Genomic DNA, 15954 nt, shown 5'->3' with positions numbered 1-15954 from the left:
CCTGTTGGTGGCACTTATTTTTCTGGTCACCATATTTTTTTAATACTTTCCCCCTCTCATTTAAAAAAATTTTATTTTGAAATAATTATAAACTAGTAAGTGGCAAAAATAATACACAGAGGTCCCATGCACCCATCTCCCAGCCCCCTCCAATGGTGGCATCTTACATATTATAGTGCATTATCAAAACAAGAAATTGATTGGCACAATACAATCAACTAGATTATAGGACGTAGACATCATTAGTTTCGGCAAAACTACACCTAAAATGTCTTCGTATAAAACTCTGTGACAGGTGGCTGTCCGTAGGTGGTTGTGGCCGCCGTGCCCAGGGGAGGCGGCGGCAGCGGTGGCAGAAAATGATGCCTGGGAAACTCCTCTGGGGGGACATTTTGGAGCTGGAGGCACCTTTGGAGGAGACTGAGAGCCAGAGGAAGGAGAGGCAGAAGAACTCTGTGGATGCTGGAATTCGGATACGGGATTATGGACCTGTACTTCCCTTATAGTGTTGTTATGAAGATTTAAACAAGATAAGCTGAAAACATATTACACAATGCTGGAGTGACAGAAGGAAGTCAAGGCACCATTATGACTCAGATGGGAAATCAGAAACAACAGAAAATGGTGTTGCAGATGACTGGGATGCTCCCAAACCCAAACGAGCTACAATGAAAGAGAAGCTAAATGGTGACACGGAGGAAGGATGTAATAGATGCTGGAGTGACAGAAGGAAGTCAAGGCACCATTATGACTCAGATGGGAAATCAGAAACAACAGAAAATGGTGTTGCAGATGACTGGGATGCTCCCAAACCCAAACGAGCTACAATGAAAGAGAAGCTAAATGGTGACACGGAGGAAGGATGTAATAGACTTTCAGATGAATTTTCTAAATCTCATAAGTCAAGAAGAAAAGACCTGTCAAATGGAGATATTGATGAATATGAAAAAAAATCAAAGCAAGTGTCATCCTTAGATAGCTCTACTCATAAATCAAGTGATAATAAACTAGAAGAGACCCTAACACGTGAACAGAAAGAAGGAGCATTCTCCAATTTCCTTATTTCTGAAGAGACTATAAAGCTTCTGAAAGGTCAAGGGCTAACATATCTCTTTCCTATTCAAGTTAAGACTTTTGGTTCTGTATATGAAGGAAAAGATTTAATTGCTCAAGCGCTGACAGGAACAGGAAAGACATTCTCTTTTGCCATCCCCTTGATTGAAAGACTCCAAAGAAATCAAGAGACAATTAAAAAAAGCTGTTCACCAAAGGTACTTGTTTTGGCTCCTACAAGGGAACTGGCAAACCAAATAGCCAAAGACTTCAAATATATAAATAGGAAACTCAGTGTGGCGTGTTTTTATGGTGGAGCATCATATCAAAGCCAAATCAATCATATTCAAAATGGTATTGACATCTTGGTTGGGACCCTGGTCGTATCAAAGATCATCTGCAGAGCGGCCGATTAGATCTTTCTAAACTGCGCCACGTTGTGCTGGATGAAGTGGATCAAATGTTAATTTAGGTTTTGCTGAACAAGTTGAAGGTATTATCCGCAGATCCTACAAAACTGATTCTGAAGACAATCCTCAGACTTTACTTTTTTCTGCAACTTGCCCACAGTGGGTATACAAAGTTGCAAAAAAATACATGAAATCCAGATACGAACAGGTTGACCTTGTCGGGAAAATGACTCAAAAGGCTGCAACTACTGTGGAACATCTGACCATCCAGTGCCATTAATCTCAGAGGCCAGCAGTTACTGGAGATGTCCTTCAAGTCTACAGCGGGTCTAAAGGGAGGGCTATTATCTTCTGTGAGACCAAAAAGAATGTAACTGAAATGGCCATGAATCCACACATAAAAGAGAATGCCCAGTGTTTACATGGCAACATCACACAGTCACAAAGAGAAATTACACTGAAAGGCTTCAGAGAGGGTAGTTTTAAAGTTCTGGTGGCAACCAATGTGGCTGCCCGTGGTTTGGACATTCCTGAGGTTGACCTGGCGATTCAGAGTTCACCTCCACAGGATGTTGAGTCCTATATTCATCGCTCTGGACGCACAGGTAGAGCTGGCCAGACAGGGATTTGCATATGTTTTTATCAACCAAGAGAAAGGTATGTGGAACACAGGTCAATTAATATGTCAATTAAGATATGTGGAACAAAAAGCAGGAATTACTTTTAAATGTGTAGACGTTCCTTCTACAATGGATTTAGTTAAATCTAAAAGCATGGATGCCATCAGGTCTCTGGCTTCCATTTCCTACACTGCTGTTGATTTTTTCCGACCATCAGCCCAGAGACTGATAGAAGAAAAAGGGGCAGTGGATGCAGCATTAGCCCACATCTCTGGCGCACCAAGTTTTGAACCACGTTCTTTAATCACCTCTGATAAGGGGTTTGTGACCATGACTCTGGAAAGCCCAGAAGAAATACAGGATGTTAGCTGTGCTTGGAAAGAACTTAACAGAAAGCTGCGTAGTAGTGCTGTGTCCCAAACTACCAGAATGTGCCTCCTAAAAGGAAATATGGGCATTTGCTTGGATGTTCCCACACTGAGTCAGAAAGGTTACAGGAAGAGTGGCATGATTCAGACTGGATACTCTCAGTGCCAGCCAAGTTGCCTGAAACTGAAGGATATTATGATGGAAACACATCTTCTAATTCCAGACAGAGGAGTGGCCGGTCAAGTGGCCGGTGTGGCCGGCCAGGTAGACAGAGTCCACAGGGGAGTCGGTCAGGAAGTCGACAAGATGGTAGAAGATGAAGTGGGAACAGAAATCGATCAAGAAGCGGGGGCCACAAACGGAGTTTTGACTGAGATAGTTGATCTACCAGTGTGAGCTTGCCTATTTCTGCCTAATCATGTACATTATCCACCAAGAAATTAGGTCGTCATAGTTAAGGTCTGTTTCCGCTATTTGCAAAGAAGTTGGTTGCATTTTTTTTCAAGTATTTCACAAGAATGGTTGTAAACAAATCTACTTATCCAGTTATACCTTTGAATAAAAAACCTCCTTTTATTGTCTCTTTAAAAAAAAAACACTGTATTTTATCACACATATAGAGTCATATAACTACTACCCACAATTAAAATATTGAAATATTCCATCACCATAAAGGAATTCCCTCTCCCTCTCTTTCCCCTCCTCTAACCCCTGATGTCTCTCTCCATCTCTTTAATTTTGTCTTTTCTAGAATGTTATATAAACGGAATCATACCTTTTGAGATTGGCTTTTTTTCACTTAGGATAATGTCCCTAACATCTATCTAGGTTGTAAGGTTGCATGTATGAGTAATTCATTCCCTCTCATTGTTGAGTAGTATTCTATGGTACGGAATATGGTACATCAGAGTTTAACTGTTCACCCATTGATGGACATAAGGGTTATTTCCAGTTTTGGGCTATTAAAAAACTTCTATGAACATTAGTGTACAAGTTTTTGTAGGAATACAAGTTTTCCTTTATCTGGGATGAATGCCAAGAAGGAATACAATTGTTAGGTTGTATGATAACTGCATACTTGGTTTTAGAAAGAAATTGCCAAGCTGTTTTCCAGAGCGGCTGTATTATTTTCCATTCCCATCAGCAATATATGAGTGATCCAGTTCCTCAGCATCCTTGTCAGCATTTGGAATGCTCACTGTTTTTAATTTTAGCCATCATAATAGATATATAGTGATATTTCTTTGTGTCTTTTGTCCATTCTGGCGGACACATGGAAGAGTTTCTCAAGCTGATCTTCCAGCTCATGAATCTGTCTTTAGCTGTATCCATTCTGTATTTTACCTCATTTATTGTGTTCTTTAAAATTTAAACTACTGTATTTTTCATACTAAATGTTTCCCATTGGTTCTTCTTATTTTTTTTAACAACATTTAGCTCCTGCTGCATAGAATCTTCCCTTAATATTTGCGGTCCATCTTTTCAATCACTCTTTCTCAGCTGGTATCTACTCATTTTGTACCTTCTTTAATAGTGGTGATACTCCTCAGTTGTCTCGTGAGCTCATGTGTCCCTTGTGGAATCAGCTACTCTGCCTGGTCATGTTTTCTGGGGAATAACCAAGGCAGGGGCCCTAGTTTTGTTCTTCCAGAAGATTAAGGAGAAATATGAATCAGCTCAGATGGCCCCAAGCACCACAGAAGAGCCAGCGACTCCTCCCATTCAGGCAGGCCCTTCAATATCACGGATTGCTTAACCTACTGTCACCTGGCCCCATCCCCAACCTGAGGCGCTGCTGAAGTTTAGGCCTCCTAAGTCATGAGTTACCTCCCAGATCCTTATAGCTACGCTGCTCTGTCCATCATCTAGTCCAACCCAACTTCCTACCCATGTCCTGCTCCTCAAACCCTTCCTCTATGACTCTCGGAAATTTAAGTCTCAGAAATTTAAATCAAATTCTCTAGTAGCTTCCATCTCTTCTGGGAATGATCCTTTCACTCCCTTGATTCTCCACCTTTTTGCTTTGATTGAGCTGGCTGTCCTCTGAGGACACTACTTTCTCTGAACTGTGATCAAGGGGCAAGTCTTTTTTTTTTTTACATTTTTATTAAACCCACATACCTCAGGGCCAGACGATGGATGGGTGTCCATACTCCATCTTGCTACTTCCCAACCTTTACTCCTAACCTCATCCTATTCGCCTTCAAAAACCACTTATCTTTTGAGATTCTCTCCACCTGGATGGATAACTCTCTCTCCCCTCTCCTGGCCTCATCTGCCAACCTCCTGTTCATCTCTTTTATCACCCTCTTTAGCTCCCTTAGCTTCTAATAGTCATCCTCCTTGGACTGGAATTTTATTTTATTTTTTTCATGTACAGGCTTTTTATAATTGTGGCAAAATACACATAACATAAAATTTACCATCTTAACCATTTAAGTGTACAGTTCAGAGGCATTAAATACATTCACATTGTCGTGCAACCACCATCCCCATCCATCTCCAGGATTCTTTTCATCTTGCAGAACTGAAGCTGTGTACCCATTATACAATATTCTCCCCTCCTCTGAGGCCCTGGCATCCATGATTCTACTTTCTGTCTCTATGAATCTGACTACTACAGATACCTCATACAACTAGAATCATAGAGCATTTGTCTTTTTGTGACTGGCTACCTTCATTTAACATGAAGTCCTCAAGGTACATTCATGTCGCAGCATGTGTTAGATTTTCCTTCTGCTACATTAATGAATACTATTCCATTGTATGTACTTAACTATATTTTACTGATCTATTCACCCATCAATGGACACTTGGGTTGCTTCTACGTTTTGGCTACTGTGAGTAATGCTGCTATGAACATGAGTGTACAAATATCTGTTCATGGACTGGAATTTTAGTATTCACAAGGATAATCCACCCAAAACTCCAGCCTGTTGGCTGTTTTTTCCCCTCTTCTCCATTGACCCTCCTTTTCCTCCAGTCCTTCTTAGACACACATTCCCACTGTCTTACTCTGGCCCTTGTCACTCCTAGAAATTGCACCACCTCTGATCTCAAAGATGTCACTTACTACCCATCAGCCCCCTCCTGGCTTCACTTCTGTCCTCCCCCAGCCTAGATCACATGGTCCATAATAATAAGAACTCCTCTAAAAATACTGCTAGCTCCCTTGCTCTTCCATTTCTCCATAGAATGTAGCCTACAAAATTTTCTTTTCCTATGCCTCCACTTCATCATGGGAACACGGCTAAGAGAAAAATCTCACAAGTCAGCTGTTTTCACTTTGAATTTACGATCCCTTTCCTCGAATGATCCCCTTCCCCTCTCCTTCCCCTTCCCTAGCCCCTGATGTCCACTTATCTGTTCTCCATCTCTATAATTCTGTCATTTCTAGAATGTTATATAAATGGAATCATGCAGTATGCAATCCTCTGAGATTGGCCTTTGGCTTTTTTTCACTCAGCATAATGTAGAACACCTGTTCTACTCTGTTCTGGACCCGCTTTCCCTTTGTCCAAGTGGTGACCTCACATCTTTATATCTCTCCTCAAACCTCCTGTACACCCCTTCCCACCCACATTCTCTATTAGCTATCTTACTGCAGGAGTCACTGAGAAAAAATACCCATCAGAGGGAAATATCTTGTCTTATTATTAAATGAGGTAATTCTCAGTGAAGAACTTAGCACAGAGCCTGCCATATAAAAACCACAATACAGATGTTAAGTTTTATTGGTATTATTATTGTCTTACCACTGCCAGATGTATCCTGAAACCCATGTACTACTATACTTGTTGGGGATGGGAACGATGTTGTCTGGGACACAGTCTTAGTCTGGACAATAAAAATAGTTTTCAGGGGATAAAAACAAATTCACAGTAAGATGACTTCAGGAGTGTAGAAATTGATCATTCAGGAACCAAAGTGATAACCTTTAGTGCAAACCAACTGACATTTTTTCGCCAGAAGACCTCTAAGTTCAAAATATTAAAGGTTCCTCTGAGTTGTTGGGTAAAAACTGGTCATCTGTGCTCCCTCAATGCTTTGCTTACAACTTGAAATACGTCAAACTCCGGGTGTTACTAAAGTGCACTTTATTTTTTTAAATGAAGCCAAAATCATAATTTATTACTTAATATATGTCAGCCATATGGGCTAGGTACTTTTTCTTTTTTGAATGAAAGATTCTTTTTTATTATTTATTTTTAATGAATTTATTTATTTTATTTATTTTTGGCTGTGTTGGGTCTTCGTTGCTGTGCGCGGGCTTTCTCTAGTTGTGGCGAGCAGGGGCTACTCTTCATTGCAGTGTGTGGGCTTCTCATTGCGGTGGCTTCTCTTGCTGTGGAACACGGGCTCTAGGCAGGTGGGCTTCAGTAGTTGTGGCATGCGGGCTCAGTAGTTGTGGCTCACGGGCTCTAGAGCACAGCCTCAGTAGTTGTGGCGCATGGGACCTGTTGCTCCGTGGCATGTTCCTGAACCAGGGCTCAAACCCACGTCCCCTGCACTGGCAGGCGGATTCCTAACCACTGCACCACCAGGGAAGCCCCTGAATGAAAGATTCTTTAATTCTACAGTGCTTACAATTTTTGAAAGTTTCACACACGATTCCATATAATCCTATAATAATCTTTTTTCCCCCACCCCTGTACTGCCCCTCCCCCTTCCCTCTCCCCATGCGTAGCCCTGCCGATGCAGGGGACACGGGTTCGTGCCCCGGTCCGGGAAGATCCCACATGCCGCGAAGCGGCTGGGCCCGTGAGCCATGGCTGCTGAGCCTGCACGTCCGGAGCCTGTGGTCTGCAAGGGGAGAGGCTACAACAGTGAGAGGCCCGCGTACCACAAAAAAAAAAAATAATAATTTTTTTTAAAGGAGATGCTCACAATAGCTAACTTTATTTTCCTTGGAAAAGCTCTAGTAACTTAATTAACTCACTTATGTTGGTTCCTCAGCTACACTTGACATGATCAATGACTCAGGCTTTTAAAAAATTTTATATTTTTTCCTAATTTACAAGTGTGCAGAATTTTCTGTGAATTTGTGGTAACTGTAAGGGGAGTGATAAATATAAAATAACGTATTTTATTTATAGTCTGACCTGTAAGCATTTTCTTAGAACATATTCAGTAAATCAGAATCATAAATAACTTACTTCTAGCTTTTGTAAGAATTCTGAATGGTTAAAAATGATACAGGGTCCAGGCTGACATAAGACAAATCACAAAATACTAAATTGACTTTTACAATAATTCAGTTTTTATTGGAGCAAATAATCATGCTTACAGAACCTTCTGCTTACATATAAAATGTTTTAAGTTCTAATTTTAGTTTGTACAAAAACCAATATACATGTAAGTCTCATTAAGGAGCAGAATAATGGAATTGCAGGATAGGAGATTACAAGAGATTAAAACTCCCCAGCATTTTCTCTTCCTAGTAATCTAATAAATGAAATTAAATAGCAGATTCATTTACGATAACTTCTAGCTTGGTGACCCTGGAAGATTTACTAAATCTTTAAGCTTCAGGTTCGTTATCTCCAAAACTCTAATAGTAAGTGTACCTAATCCAAAGGGTTGACTGAGGATTAAATGAGATAATGCACATAAAGAACCCAGAGCACAGTCAAGTAGTCAATAAATATTAATAGTTATTATATCATGTATTTCATCTATCAAATAATTACTTAAAACATTCCAGACAGTGTAAAACTTGCATTTAGACCAGAGGAGGTAGGTAGGGGTGGGAAGGAGCACACCAACCTTGGCTTCCACTGGGGCCCAGAAACAAAGGACGAGCTTCTGGACAACCTAGAGCACCTGAATACTACAGGGACAGCTCGAAACAGCTTGGGGCCACAAGGCTCATGCTGAGCAAATTCCCGTTTCTACAACATGACCTCACGTTGGTCAATGAAAGGAAACTCTGTAGCATTTAAATCAAAAATTAATCTTCAAAGGAAAAGTGAACATAACTGGGTCAGCAATTAATGGTCCATCTCAGGTTGCTCTCTTAAGGTAGTGAAAAATAAAAATTAGATAATTTTTAGTTTGAAACAGTCACATAATCAACGCAAACATGGATTTGTGTTTTGTTCTGCTTTGAACTACTGGGAAAAATCACATCAATTATTCCCCACTGGACTATTTTTAACATTGCATGGCCAGAACTTATAATTACAATTTTAAAACAATCATATTATCTTGGATCTAGTGAACTTTTAGATATTTATTTTATGTACCATTGCATAGAATAGAGAAATATACATGAATCATATCTTTTCATAACTTTTCTTATTTGTTTGGTAGAAATGGCCCAGAATTCTCAATTCATTGCATAATTATTAAATGCCTCATTACTTTCCTTGATTCATCTCTAGTTTCTTTTTAGTATTCTCCAAAGTTGTTTTCAGTAATCTTTGAAAACTAGAAGTGAAAATTCCCTTTATTAAAAGTTCAGATTGGAAAATCCCTTTCTTAAGAGAAATGATTTGTTTTGGTTTCTAGAAGCTGGGAGCCCCCACATAGTTTTCCCTGTGGTAAGATGACATGGATTATGAATTCAACAAATAATTAAGGTCAGTTAAAAGACCAACTGTTAATATATTGAGAAAACATATCAAAAATGACAGAACTTGATGATATACCTTGGTGGATAGTAGTAAATGGCTTCTCAGAGCCCAAACTCCAAAATGGAAAACATTGCATATCCTTTGGCTGGACCCATAAATTCTAGCAACTGGCTGTGATAGACATTGGTATGAAATGCTTTTAGACTAACAGGTAAGTGAATCAAGTTTATAAGGCTCCTTGGTCTTTATGCCTCTATCAGTAGATCTCAGGACAGGGAGAAGTGGGTCCACTTTATCAGGATCTCAGGTCTAGGGAGGGGAGAAGGTTGGAAAATTGAGTATGCATTTTGAAAAAGCTTCACAGATCTGAAATATACCTCTCTTGTCCTTTGTTCAATACATTCTACACTGTAAGTCAAAAAGTGTCTGCAGCAGGTGCTGTCCATTACCCACCCATACCCCCTAGCACATACCATTTTAGTATACACTGTCCTGAATGTCAGTTGCCAGCACCTGGATTTCTTTGAGTAAATGGCTTTCCTTGACCACTAGAATCAGGACTGTGTGTGGGTAAGGAGGAATTACCACCACTGGAGAGCAGTCTTGAACTAGTGACTGAGGAAGCTGGTGCATAAATACCTCAGCTCCCTCCTCCCTGTGCTGGTAGAACTTTGTGGTACATTTCCCAGCCATTTCCCAGAGCTCCCCAGTGGGATTAAATTTCAGTGGCTCATGGTGATAACCTGCTTAATAACACACACTTTATTGGCTTCTTTCCTTCCCTGCCACATTTCTCCATTCTCCAACTGGTGTTTCCTGGAATCACCTCTCAAATAAATGGCTTGTACTTGAATCTTTGCCTTAGGTCTGCTTCTGGGTAAACCCAAACTGTGCCAAAAGTACTACTCTTCTTCTTTCCCTTCTTTATAGTTCTCTGATATCCTAAATACTTGCTCTACTGGCTTACTTTAGTGACATATACTGCTTCATAAATATCACTCTTCAAGAGGTTTACACACAGAAAAAAAAAGCAAAAACATGAATTCTTCCCCTCTTCCCCACCTATTTTTTAACTAAAAAAAAAAAAATCATTTATCAGAAGTAGCTCTTTCATACTTTCTCATGCCCACTTGTCCTCATATAGCTGTAGTCGCATATAGCTACTGAAAACTACCATTCAAACCACCTATCTGAAGCGACAGTCAACCATCCTTCTCTCCCATCTCTACCCTTAAGGGAGAAGGATATTCTTTGGATATTGAGCATCCACTGAAATCACTGAACACATCAGCCATTCTATAACGCCTGCTGTCCAACACGGTAGCCACTAGCAACATGCTGTCCTTGAGTACTTGAAATGTAGTGAGTATGGCTGAGGTATTGAATTTTTAATGTTAGTTAATTTAAATTTTAATTTAAAACCATTACTCAGCTCAATTACTGGAAAACTTCTAAGTATGTCTGAGACAACTTGTGTAGGAGAATCTACTTTTTACAAGTGTAAGTTTTATAAAATCTAAATACAGATCAAGTATGTCTGATGAAAATGTAGCGTCCAAATTGAGATGTGCTGAAGTGTAGAGTACGCACTGGAATTTGAAGACCAGCACGAAAAATATCATTAGAAATTATTAATATTTGACAATAATGAGATACTTTAACACTGATAAGATATTGAATTGATAACATTTGTGCTAATTGGGTTACATTAAATATATTAAATTTAATTTCTCCTGTTTCTCTTTCTTTTTTTTTAAATGTGGCTACTAGAAATTTAAATTACATATGTGGCTCACATTATTTTTCTATTGGATAGAGCTGCTCAGTCACCTCACCTACAACTTATATTTGCTAGCCTAGTGGGTAAAATCATGGCTATATAAAAAGATGAAGACAAAGAAATAACACTCTCTTTTCTTAAAGGGTTGACATTTCAAAAGGAATGTCACAAGTTCGGTAGTAATACTGAAGCCAAACTTAGGAGCAAAATAAAAAGAAAAGACATATAAAACTTCCTCATGGAAAGTAGCTGTTTTCTTCCATGAATAGATTACTGATATTAAAGTTAATTACGGAAAGTGATTTAAGGAACAATGTTATCCTCTTTAAAAGCCTACAAAGCTTGCTCTGCCTGAACATTGAAGTAAGTGCTCTGCCGATGTCAGCTTTCTAGACTTGAATGGCATAAAATAATCAGGCAGTAAGGTCCTAGAGAGGTCTCATCATCCACCCTGACATCATCTTCTCCTTCATTTTACAGATGAGGGAAATATGGACTAACCAGGTTAGGTGACTTTTTAAAGGTCAGAAATGATTTTGTAAATAAGTTCATTTGTACCCTTTTTTAGATTCCACATATGAGCGATATCATCTGACTTACTTCGCTCAGTATGACAACCTCCAGGTCCATCCATGTTGCTGCAAATGGCGTTATTTTGTTCTTTTTTATGGCTGAGTAATATTCCATCGTATATATATCCTACATCTTTAACCATTCTTCTGTTGCTGGACATTTAGGTTGCTTCCATGCCCTGGCTATTGTAAATAGTGGTGCAATGAACATTGGGGTGCATGTATCTTTTCGAATTATGGTTTTCTCTGAATATATGCATAGGAGTGGGATTGCTGGGTCATACTGTAGCTCTGTTTTTAGTTTTTTAAGGAACCTCCATACTGTTTTCCATAGTGGCTGTACCAATTTACATTCCCACCAACAGTGTAGGAGGGTTCCCTTTTCTCCACACCCTCTCAGAATTTATTGTTTGTAGATTTTTTGATGTTGGCCATTCTGACTGGTGTGAGGTGATGCCTCATTGTGGTTATCAGGGCATAAGTGGGGAAGGGATAAACTGGGAGATTGGGATTGACATATACACACTGCTACATATAAAACAGACAACTAATAAGAACCTACTGCATAGCACAGGAAATTCTACTCAATACTGTGTAATGACCTATATGGGAAAAGAATCTAGAAAAAGAGTGGATATATGTATAACTGATTCACTTTGCTGTACACCTGAAACTAACACAACGTTGTAAATCAACTAGACTCCAATAAAAATTTAAAAAAAGAAATGATTTTGTTCTTTCTCAAAGGAGACGAAAAACATTCATTCTCAAATATAATTTATGTTCCTATTAGTAAAATGCTTTGTGTCATTGCAAAGCTCATACATTTAAACTGGTGGTTCTCAGATGGACCAACTCTACTTGATGTTTCCTTCCATATTTCCAAATATGTTTATACTAACATTTCTTGGATTATTAATTTTGAACATTTTCTATTGACATCCTGTCATTGTAGATGACTTCTCATATTCACTCTACCATCCCTACATCACCACCTAAGCCCTCATTGGATGAATCAATAATATTCAATGCAAATACTGTTCACTGTAGAGCCAGGTAGTATATTACAATTACACACCTTTTCTTCATTTTTCCTGAAGTTCATAATTGCATCATTCTTCCATTTGCCTGTTTTTCCATATTTCCATTGTTCCCTCCACCCCCAATGCTACTATCTCTGCAGGTGCTTACAAATAACATTTCCTATAATCCTCGAACACATTAGTTCCACTTGTCTTTTATATGGGAACAATGCCCTCATGGAACCCTCTGTCCTCCTGTTCCAATATGACCTGAATTCTTTGAAGCTCAATATACAGCAATTAGTAGGGGCTTATCTTACACGGCAACCTAATAATGGAAAAATTTTACTTGACTTTTCACTTTTAAAGTCAACTGTAAAGCTGTCTCTGATTTGTATTTTGCAGACATATATTAAATAACAGCAAAACAGTACCACCGCCATCACAAACAACCCAGCACCCCCCACACTGAAAACGCTGATTGGTAGTTCTCAGGAATACGTACAATGGAAAAGACAGCCCTTATTTTAAGCATTTTGGTTGCCCCTCCAGCAAAGGCTATCACAAGCCATAGAGGTTTAACCCCATTGCTGCCCAGACCCTGGCTGCTTCCAAAGTGGCCCTAAGGTCTGGCGCGCACAGGTGCTGGTGTCAGCGAGGTTTCCAGGGTTACTAAGTATGTATCACATCGCTTTTGGAAAATAGCATCAAGAGGCTTTTAAGCTAAGGTAATGTGGATCCAGTTGGAATTTCAAGACAGGCTTCATTATCGTGGTGGTTGGTGGTGGCATCTGATTCCTGATTACCTAATCTCATCCACAGAAAGTCCACGGAGGAGATTCCTGATGTGGGCAGAACTATGGAGAACTCTTGTGGAACCACAGAGCTCTACTTCAGGGAGCCACCCAGAGACCACCTGCCAAGTCCAAACTCCGTATTTTGCAAAAGAGAAAACTGAGGCCTAGGAAGCTTACCCAAGACAAAAAGGAAGCCGGTGGCAGCTTCTAAGTAGGCTTTAAAAACATTCAGAAAGATGAAAGTAACAGATAAATTATGATCTTACAGATGGATGTTGTCACTTTGTATAAGCTAAGCTTCCTGGAAGAAGCAAAATCATTTAAATATTCATATCAATAATTCTAACTCTTGGGGCTTCCCTGGTGGTGCAGTGGTTGAGAATCTGCCTGCTAGTGCAGGGGACACGGGTTCGAGCCCTGGTCTGGGAGGATCCCACATGCCGCGGAGCGGTTGGGCCCGTTAGCCACAACTGCTGAGCCTGCGCGTCTGGAGCCTGTGCTCCGCGGCAGGAGAGGCCGCGATGGTGAGAGGCCCGTGCACCGCGATGAAGAGTGGCCCCCACTTACCACAACTAGAGAAAGCCCTCGCGCAGAAAAGAAGACCCAACACAGCAAAAATAAATAAATAAATAAAAATTAAAAATAATAAACTCCTACCCCCAACATCTTAAAAAAAAAAATTCTAACTCTTGGGCATTTACCCTGTAATATTAACAACTAACTGTGTAAACTGAAGCATCGAATCACAATCTTTCTATCTTCTTGTTGTTTTTTTTCTAAACCACATGAAACACAAATCTTGAGGACTTATTAATTATTTATCATCTGGCTTTGGAGGCAATAGCAGAAGCAAGTTATAGGTGAGTGCTGACAGACTGATTCTGGAAAGACCCAGCCAGTCATAGGTTACCAACCAGAGAAATTAAGAGCCTTTCACTTCTTGTTCAGAGAGAGCTTTGCCAAAATCCTTAGACACGGGAGCAAATTCACTGACTTACTTGTACAAAGAGACAGTGGCCAGTAACCAAAAGAGAAAAAAAAAAAAAAAATCAAGAACAAATGAACAAAATGAAAAAGAATTGTTTTTCCTTTCTTTTGGATCTGTTTTTAATTTGAATTTTCCAGCTAGGTTCTTCTAGACAGCCCTGCTAATGCATGGCAATTTTGGTATTTATATTCACTGGCTGACACATGCCCACAGACTGCACTGTAAACATCAAGGAACCAAAGGCTTCTTCAGACACCCATCGCAGGCTCTCCATAGGATGCCTCCGCAGACAATGCAGAGTGTTCATTATCTGGAGCTAATCGTTTCCCTTTGCTTATTCTAGAAATTGCTACTTGCTTTCTCTTTCATAGACAACTCTGAAGTGAAACAAAATGATAGCTTTCGTCACTCCACTAACAACTTTCCTTTGGAAAATCATTTGCAAATATTAGTTTCTGAAGCCTCCGAGCCACTCTAACATTACAACCATAAAACTTGGTTTCCTCACTAGAAAACACCACTCTGAAAGTCAAGACTTCAGCCTTAAATAAGATTCTAACTAAGGCAAAAGACAGTCACATATTTGAGTTGCTGGCAACCGATAAAGCATCTTTCAAAACCTGAAACAAATAAACATATTCTAAGCGAAATTTAAGAACGATAAGTCATAAGGGAATAATATTAACTAAAGGATAAATTTAGAGAGCAAAGAAAAAGCGTGTTTGATTTTTTTCCCCAGTGTAATGATAGAATAATTATACCAAATGTGGGAAGACTGGAATCATGTTAATCGTCTTCAGAGAGTCCAAATCTTAATGGAGTCAATTCAAGAGCTAAAATTCTTAAAATAACGCAAAGTGTCTTCTGTGGAGAAAGAGAAGGGAGAAGGGGCAAAATATGTGTATGGGATTAAGAGACACAAACTACTATGTACAAAATAAATAAGCAATAAAGATATATTGTACAGCACAGGGAAATATAGCCATTATTTCGTAATAACTTTAAACGGAGCATAATCTATAAAAACATGGAATCACTGTGCTGTACACCTACAACTAATATAATATTGTAAAATCAAGTATGGTTCAATAAAAAATTTAAAAAGACATGACAAAGATGTTGTTTGGAGAAAAGTTTTTAAAGGTTAAAAACTGGAAGCAACTGAAATGCTTAACAACAAAAGGATGGATAAATCATTTGTGGAATATCCATATCATGAAATACAAAGAGTAACAAAAATATATGAACTACAGCTTTTTTTCAACAAAAGATGAATTTCACAAACAAAATATAGAAGGTGATACTGCTTTTTAGGGGGCTGGTGTTGTTACTTTTTCCAGTTTTATTGGAGTATAATTAACAAATAAAAATTGTATATATTTAAAAAACCAAAAAATCAGAATCAAAATGTCTTCTGAAAATATATACAATATAGTAAACCTGGCTTCTTCCCAGAAGGAAGGGATTTTATTGATAATATGAAAAATTCTTCAAGTTCTTAGATTCCTTGCCACAGACGAATGTGCATAAAATAAATAAGCAATAAGGATATTGTACAGCACAGAGAAATATAGCCACTGACTTGTAATAACTTTAAGTGAAGTATAATCTATAAAAACACTGAATAACTATATTGTACACCTGAAATGAATATAATATTGTAACTCAACTATACTTTGATTAAAAATAAATAAATTAATAAAATTAAATTGATCCATTCTACTTAAAAAAAACAAGAATGTGTGGTAATGATTCCAGCTTGAGTTCT

At 38.9% G+C, this 15954-nt stretch overlaps 1 protein-coding gene and 1 pseudogene across 1 annotated transcript in view; one reads left to right on the top strand and one right to left on the bottom strand.

Moving 5' to 3' along the window:
• The window catches only part of RNF150 (ring finger protein 150), a 244455-nt gene that overhangs the window by 100852 nt on the left and 127649 nt on the right, over positions 1-15954 (bottom strand). The gene's annotated exons all lie outside the window — the stretch shown is intronic.
• On the top strand, positions 324-3498 carry LOC111187733 (ATP-dependent RNA helicase DDX50-like; annotated as a pseudogene).

Source organism: Delphinapterus leucas, chromosome 5, assembly GCF_059928025.1.
Source record: "Delphinapterus leucas isolate spDelLeu-1000000601 "Yukka" chromosome 5, BTC_Dleu_Yukka2, whole genome shotgun sequence".
Classification (NCBI taxonomy): domain Eukaryota; kingdom Metazoa; phylum Chordata; class Mammalia; order Artiodactyla; family Monodontidae; genus Delphinapterus; species Delphinapterus leucas.
Note: the sequence above shows the minus strand (reverse complement) of the source record. Positions and strands in the feature narration are given on the sequence as shown.